The 26,643-nt window shown below is 41.1% G+C and overlaps 1 long non-coding RNA gene across 1 annotated transcript in view; it reads left to right on the forward strand.

The window, feature by feature from the left end:
- Positions 1-25,657, forward strand: part of LOC131811540 (uncharacterized) — a 56,084-nt gene extending 30,427 nt beyond the window's left edge. Inside the window, exons 2-3 of the long non-coding RNA XR_009345976.1 lie at positions 19,133-19,200; positions 23,773-25,657. This is a non-coding gene — a long non-coding RNA (uncharacterized LOC131811540). The remainder of the gene's footprint in view (positions 1-19,132; positions 19,201-23,772) is intronic.
- The last annotated feature ends 986 nt before the right edge of the window (positions 25,658-26,643 follow it).

Raw genomic sequence — 26,643 nt, forward strand, 5'->3', positions numbered from 1 at the left:
GATAGGAGAAAGCAGGAACATGGCTTGGTCATTTTCCTGGACACAGACTTCCTTTTTGCGCCCAGGGACTTGCTCTCTCAAAGTCACAAAGGACTATACAAGGTAATGTGGATGGCGTGGACAAACCTGTTGGCACTTCCTGGCTGAGAAACACCATTTTGAAGTGGAGGGATAACACACAGTTTTTCAGACAAATAAAATCTCTCTTCCATGTCCTTTGCCCCAACTTGGGAAACAACAACAACAAAACCCCCCTGGGCTGTGTTACCTACCTATAGAGAAGACTTGAAGGGAAATGTGGAATCCGGGATTGTTTTGAGGATCTGTAGAGGGTTAATGTCATGTTTGTCCACTAGAGTACTGGACAACTTACTAATATATATGAGGGCTTGCTGAAGGACCAAATTCCAGGACACGTCCGGTAATGGGTAGTTGTAGTACTTCTACTGAGTATATTTTTTAAAGGTGGCAAGAGTCTCAGAGCCCTCTCCCGGGGCAGAGATCTCTTTCTGCCTCATCTCTAAGGGATGGCCATCCAGCCTCTCTTCTTGAAACTGCTGATTCCACTGAGGTACTGGCACATCAGTGGGGAGTAGGAGGGACTAGACCAAGCACCCATTTCTAGGGTGGAGGAAGCTGTGGAATCATGGTGTTGAGAAGGGAGAGATGACATAGCACTGGGAGGGTGGACAGCATTGGTACATGCGTTTGCTTATTTCAAATTTAAGTTGAAGCCTGGACCTGGTGCCCTCATCAACTGTTGGCTAATGCCCTGCCACATCTCTAAGGATTATTATATATCTCCTAAGTCATTAACTGGGGCTAGAAGACCATCTTAAAATAAGAGTGGGTGATAGAAGATTGCTATTTGGATATTTGGATGGGATATTACAATTGTAGGGCCATTCTATCCTTGCCATATTTGGAAGCTGCTTCTGAGAGTTTTTGTTTTCAGGTTAAAAAATGCAGCTCTTAGGGGTGCCTGGCTGGTTCAGTCAGTAAAGGCTCTGACTTTTGATCTCAGGGTCATGAGTACAAGCCCCACTTTGGGTGTGGAGCCAACTTAAAAAAAATCATAGCTCTCAAAGGACACTGGATATGTAGTTGAGACACTGTGAGGTCAAAACTGGCCTTGACATCAGGCAGCCATGTCTGGGTTGTACTTGGAGAATAATAAGTGCTCTATGAGGCTTTGTTGGACAAATAGATAACTCAGGAAAAATCACTTAATTTCCCAAGGACTCAGTTTCCTCATCTCTAAAAGAGAAGAAATAATCCCTAGTATCTAACAGGGTCATGGTGCAAGAAATATGAGGTAATTTTTAAAAATATTTAATTTATTTATTTGGGAGAGAGAGTGAAGGGAGGAGCAGAGGGAGAGGGAGAGAATCTCAAGCTGACTCCCCACTGAGCATAGAGTCCAATGTCCCAGTGAGGGCCTCCATTAGCTGACCTTGAGATCATGACCTGGGCCAAAATCAAGAGCTGCTTGCTTAACCAACTGAGTCACACAGGTGTCCGCAAAGTAATGGTTTTAAAACACATTTTAGAAAGTAAAATGTTCTGTAGAAATGGAAGTATATTATCACAAACTGAGTTGGAGAAGGCCTGTGAGTAGGACCTAGGAAACTTTGAAACTTGTTCAACTCAGTCCATAAATATACATCTTGGGAAGTCTTTTACCCTCCGGGAGCCTCTGTTATCTATATAAATGCAGGATTATAGAATCTGTTTACTTCATGGGGGTGTTTTGAAAGTCAACAGAGATGATTATGAATTCCTCTTCTCTGATAAGCAATAAAAAAGTTAGGTTATGGGTGTCTAACTCTTGCCTGTGCTCGGTTGTGATTTGGAAACAGTTTGCCCCTGGAGAAGTGAAGCTTTTACAGGGAGCTCCCGGGCCTCCCTTTCTTCCTGCTTCGAGTCATCCACACCATGTGTTTCCCATTAACCTCTCCCCAGCATTCCCATTTCGGCCCATGTTCCTTGCACTCATTGTTCACCGTAGCCAGAAAGCAGTGTCCACAGAATCTCCAAATGTTAGAGCTGGGTGGAGTCTCCGAGTAGAACAAACATCTTATCTTATACATGAGAGTATGGAGGTCCAGATAGGTCATGCAGCTATCTGGCTGCAAAGTCAGAACCAGAACCTGGGCCCAAGTCCAGTGTTCTTTTTACTGTATGTCACCTAAGGCCTTCTAAACACCATACTACTTCCCAAAACCATCCTCTTATAGAAAATCCCATCTGCCCAGGGTTCCACTGAGATTCTTAACAGACACTGTTATGCGAAGTCTGTGAGTCTATGTTCTCCTCAATCTGCCGTCTCAGGCATCTCCCTAAAAGCCAGCCCCAAGAGTGGCATTGGTTAGCATGCTCCAAAGACGGTGGGGAGAAGCTGCTCTACTCAGCTTCAGTTTTTTTCTCTGTTTTGTAGGAAAGCAAAAGAGAGGATGAGTAAGGGATGGGAAAAACTCCATCTCAATAAATCTTGGGTAGAATGATGCAGTCTGACAAGGTAAATAAAAAATGGAGCACTTGAGCGCCAACACTTGAGACAAAGGCATGTCAATTACTAGGACTTCTGTTCACTTTGTTTTCTCAACATAAAACATCAAGTTAGAATTATGGCATGCCATCATCTCTGAGTTTTTGTTTCTACTTGGGACAGTTGAATAGACATGCTGGGTGTCATATTTTCTATGTATTTAGCAAAACAATTTTTTAAGAGGTTTTTTTTTTTTTTTTGGCTGTCAGAAAGCCTAGTTCCTCATTCCAAGGTTGTCAATGTATGTGTGTTCCTGGTGGATCACATCCCATACCTGAGCTCCGGTCTCTTCATCCATAAAACGGGTGGGATAACCTAGTTTCTCCTTAAGGGATCTTTCCATGTCAGCGTTCCCATGTAGCCCCTCAGCTTGTGCACACTGTTGTTGAATATCAGAGCTTTTTAAAAATTAGTGGTCACTTGGCCCTACCGCAGCAGCTCCTCTACACAGGAGCTCCTGAGCAAAGGGCTCTCACCAGGGCAAACCGTGAACTAACTGTCAAGCAGTGGCCGATTGCCTTATCTTTCTGCTCCTGTTTCCTGACAATTCACATAACCACCCTTCAGAAGGACATGATAATGCAGTGTCTGGATTGTAAAACTGCTCATAAAACATTATGGGATTGTGGGAAGTCTGGGTCCCTGTAAAGATGGTGCTGGAATCCAGCTTGAGCCTGAGTGGAAAATAAATAATGAGCTATTTGAAACCGTCATCTTTTCCCCAAACGCAACAGAGAAAGTGAAGATAAATGGAAATACCATCAATTACTGTTTTTCCCAGTGGGGAAGTGATAAAGATATTTAAACGATGTGTGACACAATGGAGTGTGGGTCCTAATGGAGGGCTTCCCATCCTTAACAAGGGAGAAATTTTAGGTAATGGAACGAGTAGAAAAGTTAGGAGGGGAGAACAAAGAAAGGGCAGAGATAAATGAGAGGCTGGGGGAGCCAGGCTGAGTCTACACATAAAAATAAAAAGCAGACTGAAATGGAGCACATGCTTACACAAAGTTTGATTGCCTCTTGTCCAAAGGGAAATCCAGAAAGGAAACACAGAGAATGGGACTCCCCAAAATGGGGCAAATGGGGAAATGAAAAGCCTGGGCTGTAAGATTTTAGACAGCAGCACCTTTAGCCACTGTTTCTGGGCCCCGAAAAGCTCTGGCTCAGGGGATGGAGCAGGGTTTTGGCCAAGGCTCAGACTTAACGTTGGCCTTCTTTCTCCCTGTAAGACCGTCCCCAGAGGTTTGACCCACCCACTTTTGGGGTCTCCCACAGACTGCTCTGCAGATGATTCCTCAATCTACCCCTTGGGTTCCATCCCCTCTCCTTGGGTCCAGTCCTCCCCTGTCTAACCTTCTGCTCCTCCTCTTCCAACCATCCCCCAACTCAGCCTAAATCTGAATTCACTTCCTTACCCTTTCTATATATTCATGCAATGACAATGGCACCACTATTTCTCATAACTCCCTAGACTCAAACTTGCATTTCTCCTACCAAACTTCCCTGTTTTACAGCTCCCAAATTCAGCTATTATTTTCTCGCAAAAACTCTCTACCCACAAACTATGTTTGTCTGGACCCTCTCACACATTATTTCCAAAACACTCTAATAGATCCTGTATACTGGCTGTAACTCCAGCTTCCTCTCCCCACTTGAATCTGCCCAGTGCCCTCTTGGAAGTCTGATAGTCCTCCAATACCCTCAAAATCTCCAAGAGACTCACATTTTTCAGCTTTTCTTTTCCATGACTTCTATAAATATTCTTTTTGTTCCCACTCATACTCACAGTAGTATAACCTCCTGTCCCACTGGATGTCTCATAACCTATTCAAGGCTAAGCTAAGGGCCTTTCCTCCAGAAAGCTGACCCTGACTATGAGACTGATGGTGACACGCTTGTTGAAACATATTGCCATTCAACATTGGATTAGAAGCTGAACCACATTATCACCCTAAGGCTTGGGGCCAAATAGAATTAACTCTTAAGCATTCATCTTCCATTCCTTAAAGCTTTCCAGGCCGCTCCTACATGCTTGGTAAGAAGAGCACTGTGGGTTCACTGATAGTCAAAAATTTTCTGATCAGTTGCAGTATAGTTGACTCACAGACTTGACTTTGGAGGAAGGAGCACGAAGTCATTGAAATGAAACAGTCATTTCAATGCATATTTTTTAAAAATTGAAACAAATAAAAATACTGATCATAAGCATTGGCTTAATACTCGACCAATTATCTGATCCTGTCCATTCTGTCTTCAAGACATCCTGATGAACTCTGAGGCTAGCACAACCCTCACTAGGAGGCCAGTGCATTCTAGTCCTACCTGTTATTCCATATGCTTTGCAAGAATCACTTATGTTTGTTCTCAAGCCTTTTTATGCTGGTTGTAGTTGTAAGTATGTAATTTATTTAAAAATTATCCAAAAATGTGAAATACAAATGCAAAGAGAGTTGTTTCATTGATAAAAACCAAGTTCAAGTTGATTGCTTTGGAGGAAGTCAATAAGTAGGAAGTTGATTTTTTAAAAATGGATGTTGAATTGAGTATGGGGGAAGTAGCTTTAAGAAATTAGACAAAAATTATAAAGGTCTTGACAAATTCTATTTTTGCATTGCTTGGAAAACACATTTTAGGGTCTTGCTTCACTTTAAGGAAACCAAAACTAGATTATGTAAATTATGTATTCTGGGAATGGTTTGGGGGAAAAGATGATGCAGAACTTTAATTAGAAGGCCCTTACTCAAAGGAAAATTACTGTTTTCTCAAAAAAAGAAAAAATGAAAATATTGGTAAATGAATACACATTTATAACTTTAAGCTAAAATAAAAGGTTTACTGTTTTAATGTATGTTTAAAATACTTTGACCCACTATTGACCATTATTTCAGATTAAAGCAAATCTCCAATGAGCACTGCTCTAGGAGAAAATATACTTCTAGGATATTTTTCCTAGGAAAAATTAGGATATTAGGAAAAACTTTCCTAGAGTTTTTGGGCAGAAACAGGGTAGTTTTTCTTCTTAATTCCAGAAGCTCACACATCCACTTGTGAGGTGCAGAGACACAGCACTTCTGAGATAGTCAGCCTCTAAAAAATCTCCCAGAATTCTATACCTCCTGGGGTTCACACCTTGTGTAATTCCCTATCCTATCCAATCAGGCTGTCCTGATTGTGTGACAACAGAATATATCACAATAGAATAAACACAATATATCATATTACCAACAGAATAAATCATAAGTGATAGTGTGTGATTTCTAAGACTGGGCCATAAGGGCTTTGAGCTTGGTATCTTATATTACTTACTCACCTTGGGGGAAGCCAACCACCATGTTGTGAGGACACTCAAGCAGCCTCGTGGAAAGATGCTTGTGGTGAAGACATGAGGACCCTTGACAACAGCTAATACCAACTTGCCAGCTTGTGAGTGAGCCTCCTCAGAAGTATATTTTCTAGTCCTAGCCAAATCTTCAGAAGACAGGAGCCCTCCCTGACATTTGACTAAAGCCTCACGAAAGGCCCCTAGCCAGCACTGCCTAGCCAAACCATTCCTGAATTTATGATCCTCAGAAAGTGAGAGATATTTTATTATTATTATTCTTGCTCTAAGCCATCCTGTTTTGGAGAGATTTGTTACACAACTACAGATAACACACAATCTTCCCAACAGTGCTGCTATTTCTAACCAGGAAGAACCGAGTTGAGAACTAACAAAAAGAAGGCCTAATCTACTGAGAGTATGAAGGAAAAAATTGCTTTTTGTCCTCATGGGCCTTATAAAATGAAAAAGAAAAAAGAAGAAGAACTTCATTTTCAACAGCTTCTGGGACAGAACAGCAATGCAAAACAAATTTGCTCAGTAGTTTGATGGTCACCAGCAAGGCAGAGTGAATGGGCATCAGAGAGAGAATTGTTTACCCTTCTAGTCACATTTTAAAGCTCACCTACACATGTCATACCTCCCTAACATAGTCAGAGGGAGTGATAAGGAGTCCTGGGGATCATCCATGTCAGGGTGGGCTTCATGAACCCTGGGTTCCAGACACAATTCTATGAAGATTCTCCACCACACAGTGTGAACATATTGCTAAGTAAAGCACGCTTGGGTCTAAGAACAGCAATGCTCACTGGCAGATTGGTCATAGCTTACTGAGTGCCAATCAATACTGATCACTTTTTTTCTTCTCGTAAAAGTCTTGCTAAAACTTGAGAAATTAAATGACGAGTCTGGTGCTTCAGCCTGACAAACCCAACTCTGTATGACCAGTTGCATTTTCCTAACTAGTCTCCTACCTAATTGCTAAGCATGGGTCTGAGGTTTGCACCAGGAGAGAACCTCTGCCCACATTAAACAAAGCACCTCAAAGCCATTATCAAAAGAGGAATGGCTCCCCCATATTCGCCAGAAACAAAATGAGAAGGAAAGCTAGTTGATCAGGGACTTGGCGTAAATCTATCTTTCCAAGTGATCAAACAACTTCTGAAATGTGTTCCTTCTTCTCACCCATTTCATTTAAATTTTCCTACAGATTTGATTAGATCGATATTCTGCTTAAGAACATGAAATGACTCTCTGATGACACCCAAATAGATGTCCCAGCATCTTAGCAAGAAATTTATGTGGACTTGATAATGACACTTCAAATATAGCCTGAGGGTACTTCCAGTCTTATGTCTACCCACAACTCATGTACATGAACTTGGAGTCCCAGCAAATGCTGACCATCCTCAGAACACACCAAACACTCTGGGTCTCTTGCTTTCACTTCTGTCCTCCTTTCTTACTAAAATGTTCTCTTTCCAATCACCAGCCATCCATAGATCATTAGAGTCCAGCAGTTTCAATGTCACAACTATAGTAAAGCACGCTTGGGTCTAAAGCCATTGTTGGGTCCCCACAACAATGCCAGTGACTATTGCCATTTCTAGACTTTTATGCCATTTACTTACAAGAAATTATTTTTTTCATTCAACAGTGTAGCTGCTTCCCATGTTCTGTATATATTTTATCTCCCTGTGAGCTGGTAAGTGCCTAGAGGTTGGGGATCAGATCTCATTCCTTGCCATTTCCCCCAGAGCACCTAACAGTATTCTCGGCATTTACAAGGACCTTAATATATAGTTGATGAATGAGTGAAATACTGTGTTCCCACTACTGCTCTGTATCTTGTTTCTCCAACTCAGCTTACTGCCTGCCCCATGTCTACATTTATTTCCAGGGGAGAACCGCAAAAAGACAAGAGCAGGGATCTAACATGGGATGGGCAGTGCCATTTTCCTGAATAACTTTATTCAAAAGGTGCCCATTTAGCTATTTTTTATCTCCAAATCCAATCAGTTATTTGACTGGACTGACTGCAGGTCTTAAAAGGTGGTAAAGCACATGGCTACCCTGAAGGTAAAAATGAGTGGAAATTTTAAAAATGTTCTTGGGGTGCCTCAAGTTCAGCAACAACTCTAGATTTTGGCTCAGGTCATGATCTCAGGGTCCTGGGAAAAAGCCCTGCATTGGGTTCCCAGCTCAGCAGGGAGTCTGCTTCAGGATTCTCTCTTTCTCTCTGCCCCTCCCCCTGTTCTCTCTCTCTCTCAAATAAATAAACCAATCTTTTTTAAAAATAAAAAATTCAAAATGTCCTTTCATCCTTCGATCCCTTCTTAAAAATAAAACCAAAACTATTCTTCACTTACTTTTCAAGTTCTTCCATTTGGGATTCAATGTTTGGTTTTTTTAGGTAACTATCCCTGGGAGAAGCCACACTTAAGGTGAAGAGATTATTATCAACAATAACCATGATGGATGGCCTATAAGAAGTAAGACTCTGGGACTAGGGAAGTACAAGAAGCAGGGGGCGGAGAGAGGATCTCTGAAGAACAGTCAGTGTTAAAGTAGCCAAGAAAAGAAGTTTGGTGAATTTGCTGAAGTTTGTTCTCATCTCTAGTAGAATTTTATGTGGCAACCCTTCATGGATCAGAAAATCTCTCTGCTGATGAATAACAACAGTCCTGACACTTTTTTTAACCCACCCACCCCCCTGCTCTAACATAATTGCCTGTGACAGAGAGCCAGCTGTATGCCTGTGATGTAATTATTTTCTTTCTGGGGTCCATCCTGTGGGTTCACATACATGCACATAAGCGCCCGTGTGTGTGTGTGTGTGTGTGTGTACGCGCGCGCACGCGCATGCTGTGTAGGCACGGAGACAGCTCGCTAATCCTTTACACCCCATTCATTTTCCCTCCTAATATGCTACATAAGGAGCACACTGAAATTTCTGGGTGCGTAGTAAAACATGAATCTATGGAAAATAAATTAGCCTAGTAAAATCCATTCAAATGATCAAATGTCCTGTAAAGGTAATTTGAGAGGAAAAAAAAAACTGGTTTTGATGGCAGTTTAAAATACCTTTTACGGGACGCCTGGGTGGCTCAGTTGGTTAAGCAGCTGCCTTTGGCTCAGGTCATGATCCCAGCGTCCTGGGATCGAGTCCCACATCGGGCTCCTTGCTCCGCAGGGAGCCTGCTTCTCCCTCTGACTCTGCCTTCCACTCTGTCTGCCTGTGCTTGCTCTCACTCTCTCTCTGTCTCTTACAAATAAATAAATAAAATCTTGAAAAAAAAAAAAAAAAAAAAAAAAAAAAAAAAAAAAATAAAATACCTTTTACTTCTCATAAATAATAGGCCGGTTAAAATGCCCATTTTACTTAGATCATGGTAATGAGTTCTAATGTGCCATTCCCAAATCCTCATTCTTCTCTCCTGAAGCCTTCCCAGTAATAATAATGACAATAACAATAACAACAATGGTCATATACAACAAAGAGCAAAGATCATTCGAAAGTTTTCTTCCTCCAAAGAGGAATTTTTGAATGGCTGCACTCTGCGTCTTGAATGCATTATGGTTAATTTCAGATTCCGAGGATGATTAACTCTGACTGGTGGAATAAAAGGCCACGACCAATTATTATTCAGAAAAATCCTGCTGTTTAGCCAAAGAGCGTACAGTGCAATCCAGTCCTTGATGTTCCTGTGATAAATGCTCACATGACAAGGTTATTTGGTGTAGAGCAGCCAGAGTGGTTGCCATGGCAACCTGTTCACAATGCTCATAAATCTGAGGTGTAGTTATCCTTGCTGTGTATGCAAAAAAAAAAAAAAATAAGGAAAGAAAGAAAGAAACCTACAAAGCCAACTCAAGCGGTTTAATTTACAGTGCTGCCTCAAAAAAAAAGAAAAAAAATGGGCAAATGAATTCTAAGATAATAGACCTCTCTATATTATATTCTTTCACAATACGGGCACTTAGGACTCAAATGCTCTCTTCAAAGCCAAAAAGACTTTTAAGATAATCATTATGGTAGAGAATATAGGTCATCATTAGCACCAGGAGTGACAAAAATAAAAGAGGTGGTTAGAAATTCAAGTTTGCCCGCATCAATTGTTTTCCCTTGGCACAGTTAGCAATGCAAACAGCTGTTGACAGTGCGTCAGGACAGGTACCTTCAACGGGGAACAAATGGCTTTTTTAGTCGCGGCTTCCCATAAATGATGGGCTGTAAGTCTAAGAGGCCAAAGGTCAAGCAGACAATGATGAAATATCCCCCACAGACCCAATGTCAGGTGGTTCGATGTTAAGATCGCTCTGATACGATCTCTCGGCCTTGATTTCAGCTCCACTCAAGCCCCATTAGAAATAAGGGTAGCCTATTAAACCAGCAGGTAGCAAGGGTTTCTCATCTCGGGTATAAGCTCTACGGCCACCTGGCTCTTTGACCCCCTGTGGCTTATTTCAACCATTATCAGTTTTCTTAATAAAAATTGAGAAAGAGTGAAACCCTTTGAAGTGGCAATTCTTTAACACTTGGGAACAGGAGAGCCATTGGCTCTGAAGTTATCTAGAATGACAGGGAATGCTAGCATGTTAATGGTCTAGTTCAAATTAAGACTAATATTTGACTTCCGCCATCCCACAGTGGAGATGGCTCCCTCCGAGAGCTCTGATGGGCACACTCAGTACGTGATCAAGTCTTCGTGTTTACACACATGTTGTGGTGTTCCGAGGAGTATGACAAACCATACGTTGGCTTGGGCAGCACCGGAAGTGCTCCATTGTAGAAAATTAGAGAGAAAGACAACAGAAACCCACCCACTGCCCCTGGGTTTTGACGCTCGGCGAAAGCTTAAGTCTTTCCGTTACTCTTTGATAAAGGATACCTACAGGATACCGGACTTGTAAAGCTATTCAGTAGGTCAAGGAGGATCCTGACCAAGAAGTATTTGGTAGCCGACTTACGTAGTTGGCAAGTGCATACCCAGTTTCTCAAAATTTGCTCCCCTTATCTTTTTAACAATGCCTCAAAATTTGTCATTTGAGATAATTGTTTTGGTTTAACATGTATCCTCTCCTTTAAAAAGCAGACACCCTTGTGATCTGAAGAGGTTAAACACGCATGCAGATTTGAACGCAATGTAGCCATGCAGACGCTGGTACAAAGACATTGGTCAAACTGCTGAGAACACACCGGGTACTCAGGATGGGAAGAGCTCTAGAAGGAGAAAAGGGGTGGCTGGGGCTCTGCAAAGATAACCCTGTCTCCAAGACCGTGAGACCCTTGAGGATAGGGACTGCATTTTCTAGTGATTGTATCTTCAACGCCCGGCCCAGTGCCTGACACACAGAAAGGCCCACTGCATCTCTGAGGAACTGATGTAATTCTGTAAGTCTGCAGAGGAAAAACTTTCCTCTGGATAAGTGAATAAGTGTCCAAATGTTTCAATGCACTTCTCATTGTATCCATGGATGGACTGGAAGGAAGAGAGAAAAGATTGATGAGAGAGAGAGAGAGAGGGAATTTCCTTCTTAAATTGTCGGGTTCTCTCAGAAGATTATTCTGTTCACATCATTATTCCAGGATTCCAAAAATCCTGGAAAATTCTGAGTGTGCCATTGTTTATTATTTAACTAGGGCCACTTTACAACAGGCGGGAAATAGGGGTGGACTATATGTACTGCACCGTAACTCAGGCTTGCAATACCGCATGCCTCATGCTGGGCCCAGAGGAGCACGCTTCTCCATTGGCCAGGTCAGAGCTCAGCCAACACCTGTATGACACTAAGTATGGCTTTGCCTAGGCTGACTTGCTCCATTGGCAGTAAATTAGAAATTCTGCAGATGTACCCTTATTTTCACAATACTCCACAGCAAGGAAGTATTTATGCTCCTGTTCGATAATAATGATATGGACCCTCTTTAATGGAGCATTTTTTTTTTTTTTTTAGTGCCAGGTACAGATCTTTGTGCTTCACATATAGATCTACACATGATCTTCTCCCTTATCAAATTCTCTGGGGATAACAGTAAGGTTTTTCACTTATGTAAAAATTACACGTATGATCTCATTTGAGCTTCACAAAATAACCCAGAAATAGGTACTATTATCACCTTATACAGACATGAGAAAATGATGGCTTATAAACCAGGTTAAGCACCTCGGCCACAGTCACATTCCTAGTGTGAGAAGGAATGAGACTGGGATCAGTAACGGTTGCCCCCAAACCCTTCATATTCACCACTAAGGCTAAGCATTGGCAGAAACAGGGAAAGTCTGATCACTTTGCTGAAGATACAGTTGGGAGAAAAAGCAACCATATTTTATAAAGGCATTGGAATTCTGAATCTTAAATGTTACCACTACCTTAAAGTTTTGATTGTTCCTTCTTCTTAAGTGAGGACAGGAAAGAATGCCTTATTGGAAGTTGTGGACCTGGATCTGAGTCCAGATGAGGAAAGAGAAAAAAGAAAGGCAGCTGAAGAAGGCTAGCACAGCACAGTTGTTTGAACATACTTTAACTCGGGCATGTCTTTGATGCAACCAGCTTTGGTAGCCTTCTTACCACACTGCAACACAATTCTCCAAGCAATTCTACAACTCTACAAGCTCAGCAAAGAGGCCCTATTGACGGAGATAGCTTCCTTTTCTGGGGGCAGAATTGGGGAAGTTTCTTGTTACTAAAGAGAAGAAAGTCTCCTCATCAAAAATGCCTAGTGAAACTTTCCAATGCTCTTTCTCTGTAGATAACATTAGCGAACACCAGCTACTGTGCATGATGATCTTTGTAAGCCTGAGCTTTAGCTCTACCCCCTGGACCTTAAGCTCCTTTAGATGGGCACATGGTTCTATTTATCTTTATCTTCTCCCTAATGGTCGACAAAAAGCACTTCAGAAAAATAGTAACAGCAACAAAACTGACAAGCTAAAGAGATAGAATGCCAGACTTCCACTTTGTCTCAAAAAAAATCAAAATTTGGCAACACAACACTGGTCCCAGATTCTTGCACGGAGTTGAGTAGCAGCTGCCCCCTCAGGATGGGGCTTGCCATGGCTCTCCCTGGACACTCTACCTATTTACATTATGGGGCCAGTCACACGAATAGTTGAGTTTAAGAACCCTACAACAAAGAAGTGAGAAACAGGAGGAGGGCAAGGCCTCCTGGTTCAGATGCTTCATAGTATTCTTATACCATCTCAGGATTAACCATTTGGGTTATCTTCATCTTGATCAGCACCTATGATGATGCATCTTATGATGTTTGTCCCACTTGGATGCACTTTATCTTACTTCGCACACCCAGAGATTTGGGGTCTCCATGGTAAAGAAATTTAAGGGGACTAAGGATAAGCATATAATTCTCTGGGGATGGGATTCTGGGCTGATCCTCAAGCTCAAATCTGGTGATTATATTGAATCAAGTGATTATAAAAGCAGGTATGTGAACCCCCATGTCCATGTGGATGATAGTCTCCACTCTGAGCTGAGAACACAGGCCAAGCTGCTGGGACCAAAGGTTGCACTGAAAACTATAAGTTAAAGGGCCTGAAACCCTTCTGTTGTCTCTCTTTTCAGTTCTAGTTACTGCTAATTTACCCATTATCAGGTCAAAGAGGCCACAAAACGCTTAGAACATGATGATAAACATACCTATGGGATGCACATTCATTTCCCAGGACGAAACGTTGTTCCATATGAGAAAAAAATCCCACTCATATTTTGATTTGCAAAACCGCAAGCAAGCTATCGCCCTAGGGATAAGACCTTGGCCTTACTCTGCAATCTCCATTCAGTAGTTTGGCACTTTGTGCCAGGCAGCATGTAAGGCAATGGGAGCTGTGACGGGGAGCAACCACAACAGAAATACCAGGCCCCTGCTTTGGGGGGCACACCACCTATTGGGGAGACAGATGCTAGTCAAGTAAGTACCAGGATGAAAAAGAAGGGAGTCCTCTGGGAGGATCTAGATCTAGCCATGGCTGGGAATGTATGTGTGCAGGGAGGGGAGAGTGTGTCCAGGGAAAGCTTTCTTGAGAAACTGGCCTTTGAGGGTACAGTCCATGGTGTCTGTTCTGGAGCCTCACACAGAACAAGTGCTGGGGACCCTTGCAACAGGGGTTCCACCCAGATCACCATGCTCACTGCTCCTTATCTCCCAGTTCAAGTATCTAATCCTTAGGGCAGCTTTGACTGACGTTCATCCTCTGTCCTAGGATGAGTTCCCCTCTGTAGTCATCCCACATCTCCCTATCAAGCCATGACCTTGTAGAAAGTGTAAGGTGAGGACCTGTCATCTCTGCTACTCAGGACCTAGTCCACCTTGGGTGAATGCATGCTGCGGAGTGGACAGGTGATCTCTGAGAGAGAACAGAGATGACATGTTTTGCATTGTGAGTGTGGGAAATTGAGTCTGTGTTATGGGGAGATTCAAACTTGGCTTATACAAAGATAAACCATCTTTGGGTGGATCAGGTCTCTTAACACGGTGAAGCTTGGTTTTAAAGGCTCATGATTTTGTTTCCTAAGACTCAGCTGACTGATTTTCATTTATCCTAATAAAGGCAGAAATATTCATTTAAATTAGCAACTTCTGATGAGATTAACAGGTTAAATAGAAAAGTACTGCATAAGTTTGCTTAATTATACTCCTCTATAGTTGGTGTCTGGTACTTAACTCTATTACACATGTATGCGTTTGTGTGTGTGTGTGTGTGTGTGTGTGTATAGTCAATTCTTATTATTTGAGGGAGTTACATTCTAGAAAGTTGCTTCTAACACTGAATTAGTGAATACTGAGCAGTTGTTCCTACGGGAAATACAGGATTAGGTTCTTGAGAGCGTCTGGTCACAATTTTGCCAACTGGTCAATACATAATCTTGTTTTATGTGTGTCTCTGTTTAAAGGTACCTTATATAACATATATCATTAATTCATTAATGTTGAAGTCATGGCCAGCAGCATGATATCTCTCATGATAATACATCATATTTAATTCATGCCCGAATGAAGCTTATCTAACACAAATATTTTCTCTGCAAGGTACACTGCAGCCTTCTTGAACTTTAGGAACATTAGATAGGACCTCAGCACTGGGCTGGAGTCCATTTTAAACAGGAAAATCACAAAAAGCACAAAAGTACAAAAAAATGTGGCACTACATAAACCACAAAAAGACACTTGTTTACCATAATGACAGTTGAAACAAGAAGGCAGAGTGTCTTCTTATTTGACTTAGCTGGGAATGTGTGAGTCAGGCAACTCAATTTTTTCATCATTCTCCACATGTCCTTGAATGACACTATGAGTATTGTGAGAAACACTGTGAGTATTGATTTTGGGGTTACGAATAAATTTTAGTATGTCAGTGAATTTTCAATATGAAATCTGCAAATAGGGATCAAATGTCTGTATAATGCAAACAATGAACCATGGAACACTACATCAAAAACTAATGATGTACTGTATGGTGACTAACATAGCATAATTAAAACACACACACACATACTAAGACATATATATGAAGAACAACTGTCCCCTCAAAGAAGTTTCCAGCCACATGATGTCTATTACTCAAGGGAAAAAGTTAAGATGTTTCAATTGTCTATAGCGGCATTAAAAAGTACTGAAAATTTAAAAAACAAAAAACCCAAATGACTGTATATATTTATAAGTATATTCTTCAGCACATTATCTGCCATACAGTAAGTGTCCAATAAATGTGTTTTAAATAAATATTAAGATTTGCTATTAAACATAGTAAAAAATAAAACACTTTGGCTAAGAAAGAATTCATTTATTTCATGTGAAATATGAAAGCATATTTAGTAATAAAATGCTACCGAACATAATTTAATCTTTTGATAATTCTGCCTTAAAGATTCTTATAAAGAGCATCCCAAATGACTTCACCATGAAAGTTTGTAAAGTTCACTTAAAGTTAAATAACTCCTTTAGAATATATTGCCCATGTGGATTTGGGGGCGGTGGTGGTAGGGAAGCACAAACAATTATTTACTCAATCTTTTGCTTCTTCATTTTCATTTAAGAAAAGTTCTGAAAATGGTCTTTTGGAAAAGGGGTGATTAGAAGGAAACTCTGCCTTGAAGGTCAATGGACAGGGTTTACTTTGAAAGAGGCAATGCCACCATATAGAACTCCAGAATTTTCTTTCTGGTTCACTTTCATTATTTAGCTATAAAAGGGTTTAATTATATTTTATTGAGTGAAGAATCATAGGCACCAAAAGGCTTGATAAGAAATAGTCTTTTCTATATTTACAAAAGGAAACTCAAGAATGAACATTAAGGTAGGAGGAGAAGAAGGGAAGGAAAATAGAAAGATGAGGGAGTAGCCACAGGCCCTGATGTGATTCTACAACCAGCTGTCACTGGCTATGGTGATGATAATAAAAACAAAAACAAAAACAGTAGCTCACATATATATTACACTCTTTAGTTCTCATTTAAAGGAACTCATTTAATCCTTACAACAATTTCTTGCATTTGATCATGAGAAGAATGATGAGCAGAGACCAGATGCATTTGTTCATGTCTGGAATCTCACCTCCCCAGTGGCAGAGTGGAAGTGGGACTTTTGAATCTAAGTCAGTGTTCTTCACCTGCCCTTGGAGAACGGTAGCTGGAGGGATTGGAGCTCTGAGCCAAATGTTTGGTAAGGAGGAGTCAACAAATACTTGACTAGCTGAGCAATTGAGCCATTCCCAGAATCCATTTGGTTAAATTCATAGACTCAGAGCATCAGTTAAATAAAATAAATCTGAGGGATAACATTGTATGTAGATCTGTATTTTTCAGATTAGGAAACCAGTCCTAGAGGGTAAAGTGAATTACATAGTAACAGAGTTAGTTAGTAGTAAAATATGGTCTTGAACTCATGCCTCCAAATTCTGGGTCTTCTTCCTGCCAGCCTTATGCTATTTCTACTGTCACTGAACTCCTTCTTTCCCACTGCCAACAGCTTCACAATTCTGAATTTTCCTGATGGAGTTTCAAATACATGGTGTGGGGAAATCCTTTCTGTGGTTCACAGATAAGAATTGTAGACTTCCCCACTGTATTAATTAATGGCCTCATTAATCCACATTTAACTGTTCAATTAAATGTTTAATGTAACGCTTAGAGGTGCCATCAATTACCATGTGTGAAGCAACTCTTGGAGATCCTAGCCTGGAAGCTGCTATGTACATGTGCAAAATTACTGTCATTCGGACACACCATGTTATCTCATAGAGCTCTATTGAGGGAAGGTGCGTTACCGCTCTGGTTTAACTCAGGGTGGATTAAATCAGTGCGTCAGAGAAGAATGGAATTAAATGCTTTGCTGTAATGACTCACATCCTCACACAAGTACCACTCATTAATTGTAGGTGCTACATGACATGAATGTGCTAGGGGATGGCAAATATAATATTTTGAATGCTTTCCTTTCCCTGAATTACCCCAGAGAGAGAGAGAAAAATGATCTCAGTGGTGGTTACTGAAAACATATGCCAGCTTGATTTCCCCAGCAATGATATTAACAGTGAAGAGTAAAGCATTTGTGCCTCAGTTCAAAGAAAGGCAGCTCGATTTCCACCAAATGTATTTCAGCCTGACCTAGGTAATAATTAAGCAAGTAACGTGGGGAGATTCATAATTGCAATTGCTTATTATGTGAGCGAAAATGGTAAGATTTGTTTCTGTGGCAGAGTTCCTCTACATAGGCCCACAGATTAGAGCTTGCAGTGGTCCCTTTGCAATGCCAACAGATGGATATCATGTGCTGTCTGAACGGATACTCTAGGGCCAAGTCTCTGTCTCCTACTAGCTAAAAGGACACAGGATTTTAAAAGTTGAGTTCAAGCAATTAACTACTCTTGGTGCCCCAAGTGAGTGCAAACATTTTGTTGTGTGTGACTAGGTATGGAGGAGATTCAGCCTTTATGTGAAGAGTCTTTGGAGCGAAAGGTGAGAATATCTTGTACCTGGCTCCTTGGAGTCTGCCCCTGTGAAGTCTCATCTACTGGGAGTCTTCTTCTCAGGGTCTGCTCAGTGTCAGGATAGGAAGATACTGAGTGGGTTGGGGGGTGTGGAGTGAGGAAGGGGCAGGTCCAAACCAGGCAGAGTACAACAGCAAGGCTCAAGAAAAAAATGCTGTGCTAGGGACAGCATTCAAAGCACCTCTTCTAAGTGAGCCGGTGGGTTAAAATTATGAGGGGGATTCAAGTGAAAGGAGAAACATTCAGGAATGAACTTGAGTTAGGCATGAATGTGGAGTGGACACGTACATGGACACATACATGGTAAAACTTGGTCAGAATCTTTGCCAGACAAGGGTTTTCATCTGGGTGTTGGGTGGGGTCAGATGAATACAGGGGGAAATGAAGAATTTCTGGAATGAAAAAATCCTAATAGAGAGGATGGAAAAGAAATGAAGAGGCAAGAAAAGGAGTATTTAGAGAAGCATTGCTATGTGTTATGATTTGAACCTCAAAGGTACCAAACTAGATTAGATATTTTTAGTTGCCTTCGGTCACTAAATTTTATTTCTTTGAATATGACACTATCTTGAAACAGAACCATATGGGTCCTAAGGATTTATTAAGGTTATACTTTCCTCCATGGAGAAGAATTAGATGGGACAAATCCTGATTGATCTCTGTTTGACAATAAGCACTCACAGATTTCTTATTGAGACATATAGAATTCTTCTTGGATGCCCTGGACTCATCTAAATTCTTCCACTTCAACCCTTTGCTGTGTGTTACCTCTCCTGGTCTTAGCATGCTGATGTGTTCTGTTCACTGATGTCCTTCTCCCTATACCTTTTGCATCTCCGAGCTCCAGACTTCTTTCAACAGCTTTTCTGCCTTTTTTTCTTGGAGCTGTTCCTGAACATTTTCAAGACTACTCTCCTGCCCTGGAGGATGTTCTGCAACGTTCTAGACTGTTCTATAAAGTGACCTGAGGGCTTATCTCCAAGTAAGCACATTATTAATGTGGAGTCACAAAATGCCAACTCGTAGAGACCTAGATTTTCTGGTCTAACTACGGTTTTTCAAAATTATATGCTAGAAAGCCCTGAAAGTCCCACACGGAAGTGTCTTGAGGGTTTCTCAGGACAGTGCTGGTGGAATGAGAAAGAGGCTGAGTGCGAAGTCTTTTCAATCCTCAATCATTACAATCCTGTTTGTTTTTTTCTGTTTTATGTATTGGGCTTCTGTGAAAATTCTGCTGCACTGCCGTGAGAATAGGATTGACCAACACAAATCCAGCTGCAACTTCTTCACATGCACAGAAACCAAAGTAAAAATCTAAAGAAGTGAGTGACCTTACCACAGGGACTCAGGTCATCAGTGACCAGGGAGAAACAAGGGAGAAATTCTAGTTTTAGTCTTCTTCTGCTTGCTATACTAGTGGTTGCCACCTGGTTGATCACAGAGACACCTGTGGTCTCTCCTGGGGAGATTCAGCCACTAGTAATAGGGAGTATAGTCTGGTAATATGTAATCACAAGTTTCTCAAAAGATTTGGACAGATTTGGAAATTACTGTATCGTGTCCACCATCCGCCAAGCTTCCCATTCCAGCAAGTATGAAGCACCATAAGGGAGACACCTCCCACTGATGGGAAGAAAGAAGACAGGGAGGGAATTCAGGAGTTGGCCAAATTCTCTCAGGTCCCAAGACCATAAACTTTCCTACCTAGGTGTGTACTGCACTGGCTTCTGATTTATGGATTGGAAATCTAGCCTTATTATTATACAATACAAAAATTAATAATATTGCAATACATTTGGCTAATTAACCCTTCATGTACCAGGCCTTGTGTTAGATTGTAAGACTATAGAGACAAAAGTGTCATACTTAATGGAGGGAGACAGACAAGTTAGTGTACACATACAACTCTGGATTTGGATAGAAAGCAACCTTCCAATAAAATGACATTATTGTTCTTAGAATTCTGTGATAGAATTTATTATTATTATCCAGTCACAGACTGAATTGTGTCACCCCCCCCAACCCCATTCATACATTGAAGCTTTAACCTCTAATGACTATATGTGGAGATAGGGAAGTTAAATAAGGCCATAAGGCTGGGAACCTAATCTGATAGGAAGAGGAAGAAATACCAGAGCTCTTGTTCTCTGCATACACATAGAAGAAAGGCCATGTGAGGAGGCAGCAAGAAGGTGGCTCTCTGTAAGCTGTAGAGAGAGGTCTTCCAGAAACCAAATCTGCTGGCGCCCTGACCTTGGACTTCCAGCTCCCAGAACTATGCGAAAATAGATGTCTGTTGTTAATGCTATTTAGTCTATAGTATTTTGTTACAGCAGCCCTAGTAGGTTAATACACTGTTAGGGACCACTGAAGTGTCTATTCATGACAAGACTTTCTTAGGAGCTAGGGGCTGAAGGAAGATCTGTCCTTCAAATGTTCACAGGAGAGGTAAAGCCCCAGACACCATCCTCTGAATGGTTCACCTACAACAGGAAGCTAAATCCCACTTCAGATTAGTTAAGTCCTATGATAGCTCCACGGTTCTTGATTTATGCAAGAGCTCTGGGTTTCGGTCTCCAGATTGCCACCAACAAGTCTGTAAACTCCTCTCAAGGATCAGGTTCCCAGTTTGTAAAATGAGGATGTTGAGCAGGGTGGTGGGGAGGGGCTGAATTCTTGTGATATCCTTTAGACTACCGAGACACAATGATTTTATGATTCTTTTCCTCCTAGCCTCCCAGATAGATATTTCAATATTGACAAGATCTCCTGGGACGTTCGCCAGAGAAACACACCGACAGTATAGCTATCTAGAAGTGGCCCACTTGCAATAAACCTGATTGGGGAAAGAAATGGACAATTAATTTCAGGCAAACAATAAAAATGTGTGAAAATTAAAGATGTAGAGAAACTAATAATGACAGCGATGAGGGCTGGCTCTGCCTTTATTAGTGTCTTTTGTGTTCTTTTATGAAATGTCTATTATCGGCGAACTGGCTGATTATTCTCTCATAATTACTTCATACAGAATAATTAAATAAAATGCAGACAATAATCTTTTATAGACAATTACAAAGAGAAACATTTTTTTGCGGGAGGAAAGGAGAGGAGGGGTGTTGGGTAGGAAAGCTGGAATGTGATTCCTCGTTCTGGGGTTTTCACAGGGGTTCCTTTGCCAGCTCCTGGGTCTCTGCTAAGACCTGCAAAGGGACTCTAGGGTCCTATCACAGGTGTTGAGGGCCTAGATCATCACTTCTTTGGCTAGAGGGGGATTTGGCTCCCTGGTAGGTAGGGATGTGTGGACAGATTTTATAAAGAAACTCTTGATCCAAATATTCACCTGCAAAGACTCATTCTCTTATAGCTGTCCGAGGATGTCAAGGCAGTTAAGATGACAGGCTTTGAAGCCAGACAGGTCCAGATTCAATTCCCTGTTCTTGAAACTATACTTTAGGGATCATTACTGACACTTCTTACTTCCTCACCCATCACATCTAATCCATCACCAGTGGTCTTAGGGAGTCTGTCTCCAAAATATCTGCTAAGTATTCTACCGTTATGCATACTTCCACCACCGTAGGCCATTACCTCTCTATGGCCACTGAAAAAACCTCCAGATAAGTATCTTGGCTAAAAGTCTTGCCCCCATATACTTATCTCTCCATTAAGTAGCCAGTACGGTCTTCGAAAAATATAAGGTAGATTAGGTCACTCCTTTACTCAAAACTCTGCAGGGCCTTCCCGTGGCACTTTTAAGGAGATATACCAAACCCTTTTGTTGAGCTACACAGGTCAGCCTGGCACACGCTCACCTAGCTATGCCCTCATTTACTTCTCTTCCCCTCCTCAGCCGCCAGCCTCCTGCTATTTCCTAAGTGGCTGTGGTCTTCCTAAGCTTAGGGCTATTATATGTACTTTGCCTTAACTTCTTTTCCTACGTAATTCTATATATCGTTCACATTCATTAATGAGAACAGGGATTTTCACTAGTTTTGGTCACCTAGCATAGCGCTTCCCCTCATTAAGCCAATATTTGGGAGGGGGTATAATAAAGTAATACATAAAAATACTGGTAGTATTAAATAATAATAGGTGATAGGGAAAAAGTAAGGGAGATGGGTAGGTTGTGGCTAGGGATGGTGTCAGGGACTGCCATTTTATTTATTTATTTATTTATTTTTAAGATTTTATTTATTTATTTGAGAGAGAGACAGTGAGAGAGAGCACATGAGAGGGGAGAAGGTCAGAGAGAGAAGCAAACTCCCCATGGAGCTGGGAGCCCGATGTGGGACTCGATCCCGGGACTCCAGGATCATGACCTGAGCCAAAGGCAGTCGTCCAACCAACTGAGCCACCCAGGCGCCCCAGGGACTGCCATTTTAAACAGGGCAGAAGGGAAGGCCCATGAAGATGAAATTTGAGTAAAGACCTGTAGGAGGCGGGTGTGAGCCCTGTCACTGAGAAGTAGCAGTACCCTAGCAAGTTAAGCTTACCCAGCACCCAGATCTTAGCTTCCAGCTGCCATCACCCACTAAAAAGAACCAGGCAGCCTTGGAGGAATGGCTGACTCCAGGGATGGGGACAAGGAAAGTATAATTCAATGAAATGTTTGAAGAATGACACAGCTAGATGAAAAGGACACAGGGGCCAGCTTGAAGGACCACCAGCTGGCCAAATCTAGGTCAAAGTTAAACATCAAAATAAATCATGATAGGAATAAATTATGACGCACTGAATAAATTAGAAACCCATGAGTCTATGTTGATATAAATAAACGAATAAAAACATGGGGAGAAATTGTTCTAGAAAGCCAACTAATAAATGTAGAAGGAAGGAAGGAGTTAGGAAGTCACCATTGATCATCACACTAACAACTTGGGGAAGAAAGAAACACCAGTGGAGGCTAAAACTAGTGGATGAAACAGGATCACGAAAGAGATGTTTACCTTATCTCAGAATATCTACACACAAACTATCGATGATGTACAAAGGGGAAAAATAATTCTATCATGGGGAAATCTGGAAGAACCTCTTAATTAAGTGGATCACAGTATCAACATGAATAGGACAAACTGACACTGTGTGCCACCTGAGAGATGCCAACATACAGAAGAGCATTAATCCTGGGATTTCCTGCCCAAAATGCACAACCTGGGTCTAATCATGAGGAAGGACATGATCAACCCTAGTTAAGGAACATTCCATAAAAAGACTGCCTTGTAATCTTCAAAGAGGTAAAGTGTGTGAGACATAAGAACAAATCGAAGGACTGTTCCAGATGGAGAAGAAGTAGAGAGTTGTGACAACTGGGTGTAATCCAGCAACATTTTGTTACAATGGACATCATTGGAGCATTTGGTGTAGCTCCTGGGGTCTCTAAATAAACAGTCTATAAAATGTCCTTGTACTATTCTTGCAACTTTTTAAATAAATTTATTTCAAATAATAGTATATTAAAAAACATAACCTAAACTTCCATACTTCCACTATTGCTAGTGACATGCTTCTTGCTGCACAAACTGCAATTGACTGTGATGTGGCCATGAATGGTGACAAGGTCTGTAGGGCCTTTGGGGCTGCAGTCAACTCTGATGAGGACAAGGAGGAAGCAAAGAATGAAGAGGGTGTCGATGTGATAGCTTTGTCACTTGGCTCTTACCACCCGTTCTCATTTGCAAATTCCTCTGCAGGAGTAGTAGCATCATCAGACCCCTTTTAATTCTAAATGTAAGCTCACCAGTTGTCTTCCTGTGTGGTTGGGAGTGTGTAGGTGGCAGCAAATAGAAGAAAAATCCAAAAAAGGAGAAAAAAAATAGATGCAAATGAAAAAAAAAAAAAAACCTTCCATCATAATATATAGTCTTTCTCTCCTCCCCTAAAACCCCATCAAACAGAATAATGAAAGGAAAAGAAAAAACAAGGATCAGCCACCAGCAGGAAACCTCCCAAGTTCTTCAGTGCCAAAAAACAGCAGAAGCCAAGGAAGTGGCATTTCACCCACACGGACTTCTCGATGATGGACCCCAGCTTGGCCTCCCACGTCTGGGATATTTATGAGGTTCTGGGAAGGCGTTCAGAACTGGAGATAAACTCTAAACCCTATGTCTCAGAGAAGTGTGATGGCCCCTCCTCTGCTGGTTCAGGTGCCCGCCACTTGGGCACCAGATCCCATCCAGGGCCGCAGCCCTGGCTCAGGGAGTGCCTACGCTGCCTAGATCTGAAGGTTCTCCTTAGACTCTGGGGTGCTAGTTGGTTTTGCCAATGTTGACATAGGGGGTAAGAGATAAACCCAGAAGCCAGACTGGGTTTAAATCCTGATGGTGGTCTTTACTGGCTGTGTGAACAGGGGTAGGTTTCTTGACCTCCTTCTGCCTCAGGTCCCTCATCTCAAAATTGAAAGCAACAGGTAAGACCTACTTCTTGAAATTATTGTGAGTATTAAATGAGATGGAACTGAGCATCTAATAAGTATCAATACATTATTTCTTGGCATTCTATTTTTTATAGTGGTAAAATATACATAACATGGAATTTTAACCATTTAACAAAATGTACAGTTCTGTGGCATTAAGTATGCATACACAGTTGTTACCATCTGTCCTTCTCCAGAACTTTTCCAGGAACCCCAAATGAAACTCTGTATCCACAAACAACAATCCCTATTCCCTGTTCCTCTTCACCCCTGGTGACCACAATTCTGCTTTCTGTTTCTCTAAGTCTGACTGCTCTCAGAAACTCACAATAAGTGGAGTTATCAGTATGTCCTTTTGGGTCTGGCTTAGTTCACAAAGCATAACGTCCTCAGGCTTGTCCATGTTCTTTTTTAAGGATGAGTAACATTCCATTGTATGTATAGACCACATTTTGTTTATCCATTTGTCTGTCAACAAATGTGTAGGTCACTTCCACCTTTTGGCTATTGTAAGTAATGTTACTGTGAACACTGGTATACAAATATTTGTTTGAGTCCCTGCTTTCAAGGCTTTTGAGCACACTATTGTCTTACAGTGAATGTCTGCCCACCCAACCCCTGCTACTTCATGATAAGAATCTGGTCTGATACCCAAGACAGTGCAGAAGTGGCGCAACAATCTGATATCCTTTCACTCAGAAATTAACACCCAGCCTTAATGCCAGCCACATACTCAATGCAGAGAAAGGGGAAGGAGAAAGGTTGATGGGTAGGGCTTTGGACTCAGAAGAATTCCTTTAGGATCCTGGTCCATTATCTTGAATCGATATGGGCTTTGCCTTTTCATTTCACCTCTATGAGCCTCAGTTTTCCTATATATAAAATGAATTCTATGCATAGAATATCTACTTCTTTTTATGTGTGAAAAGTAACAGAGTAAACTCCCGGCATATAGTAGGTCTTCAGTAAATCCTACTTCCTAAATCCTCTGCTAGGATTCATGTCAAAAGTAATAGGAGCTGGCCACTAGGTGATTTATTTATGTCATCATAATCATCATTATTGCTAATTTTTGAAAGCCTACAATGGACCAGGCACTGAACTAAGTTGGTTTTTTTTTCTTACATAGATGAGTTCAATTTTCTAAATATTGCTTTAAAGAGATATGTCCTATTGTTATCTCTAATTTACAGTTGTGATGAACTCAGAAGGATTCATTAATTTGCTCATGCCGGTAAGTGAGAGAGCCAGGATTCAAATGAGGCACATCGACTCCAGAGCTGACTTTATCTTCCCACTCTACTGCCCCTACTAACTAACTAAATGGGATAATAAAGATAAAAATAAAATTAAATAAATGGAAGAAAGTAAAAGAAAATTGATGAAATTCTCACAAAATTCTCACATTCTCACCATTTTGTGGGTGTGCATGAACAAGTTGGGGGGGGACAATGTGGATGATAGTATAGTTGGATGAACATATATTTAAGCAAATAATTGACCTCAAGGGTATTAGGTTAATGGACCAATACAAAGATGGTGAAAATTTGAGGACTCTGCCTTTGACATGATCAGCAGTTTTATTTTATCAATGGTTTATCTGAAGTCATAGAAAGAACAATTATACAATCATGTGGATCTAGGAAAGCCAGCTACTGGAAGACAAAAAGTTCTCGGTATAGGAAATACGTGCATAACAACGTAAGTTTTAATAAAAATAAATATAAAAATCTTAAGTCAGGTAAAAAACAAAACAAAATTGCATGACCAGAATGTATATGAACTGACCTGTCAGAAGTTAAATGAAAAAGATTAAGGATGACTTATTTGGCCAGAAATGCTTCATGCTCCAGTTGCGGTATACACTTGCTAAACATCTAATGTCCCCAGAGAGGCCCTTCAGTTAGTGGTTCAGATAAGGAAAATGGGCAAAGGACTTAAATTGCTCTTTCTCCAAAAAAGATCTACAATGACCATCAGGTGCACGAGAAGATGCTCAACATTCGTGGTCACTAGGGAGATGCAAATCAAACCACCATGAGACAGAACTTCACAACTGCTAGGATGGCCAGTATGAAAATAAACACTTAACATCTTAAAAGCAATTTTTATTTTGACAGTGTGTGATTCTAAACTGAAAATAACCAAAACAACTGTGACTTGCAAAGGATGCTCCAAATCTCATATATATTTTATTTATGGTGAAGCCTGAGGACGTGATTGTGTTTCTTTCAATTTACACACTATTTTAAGAGCATGAGTCTTTGACTTCCAATGTCTTAAAAAATTCTACAGTATAAATTAAGTAAAGTAGCAACTGATGTCAGTGTAAAGTGACTCATGGCAGTGTGGT

This window comes from Mustela lutreola, chromosome 11, assembly GCF_030435805.1.
Source record: "Mustela lutreola isolate mMusLut2 chromosome 11, mMusLut2.pri, whole genome shotgun sequence".
Taxonomy (NCBI): Eukaryota; Metazoa; Chordata; class Mammalia; order Carnivora; family Mustelidae; genus Mustela; species Mustela lutreola.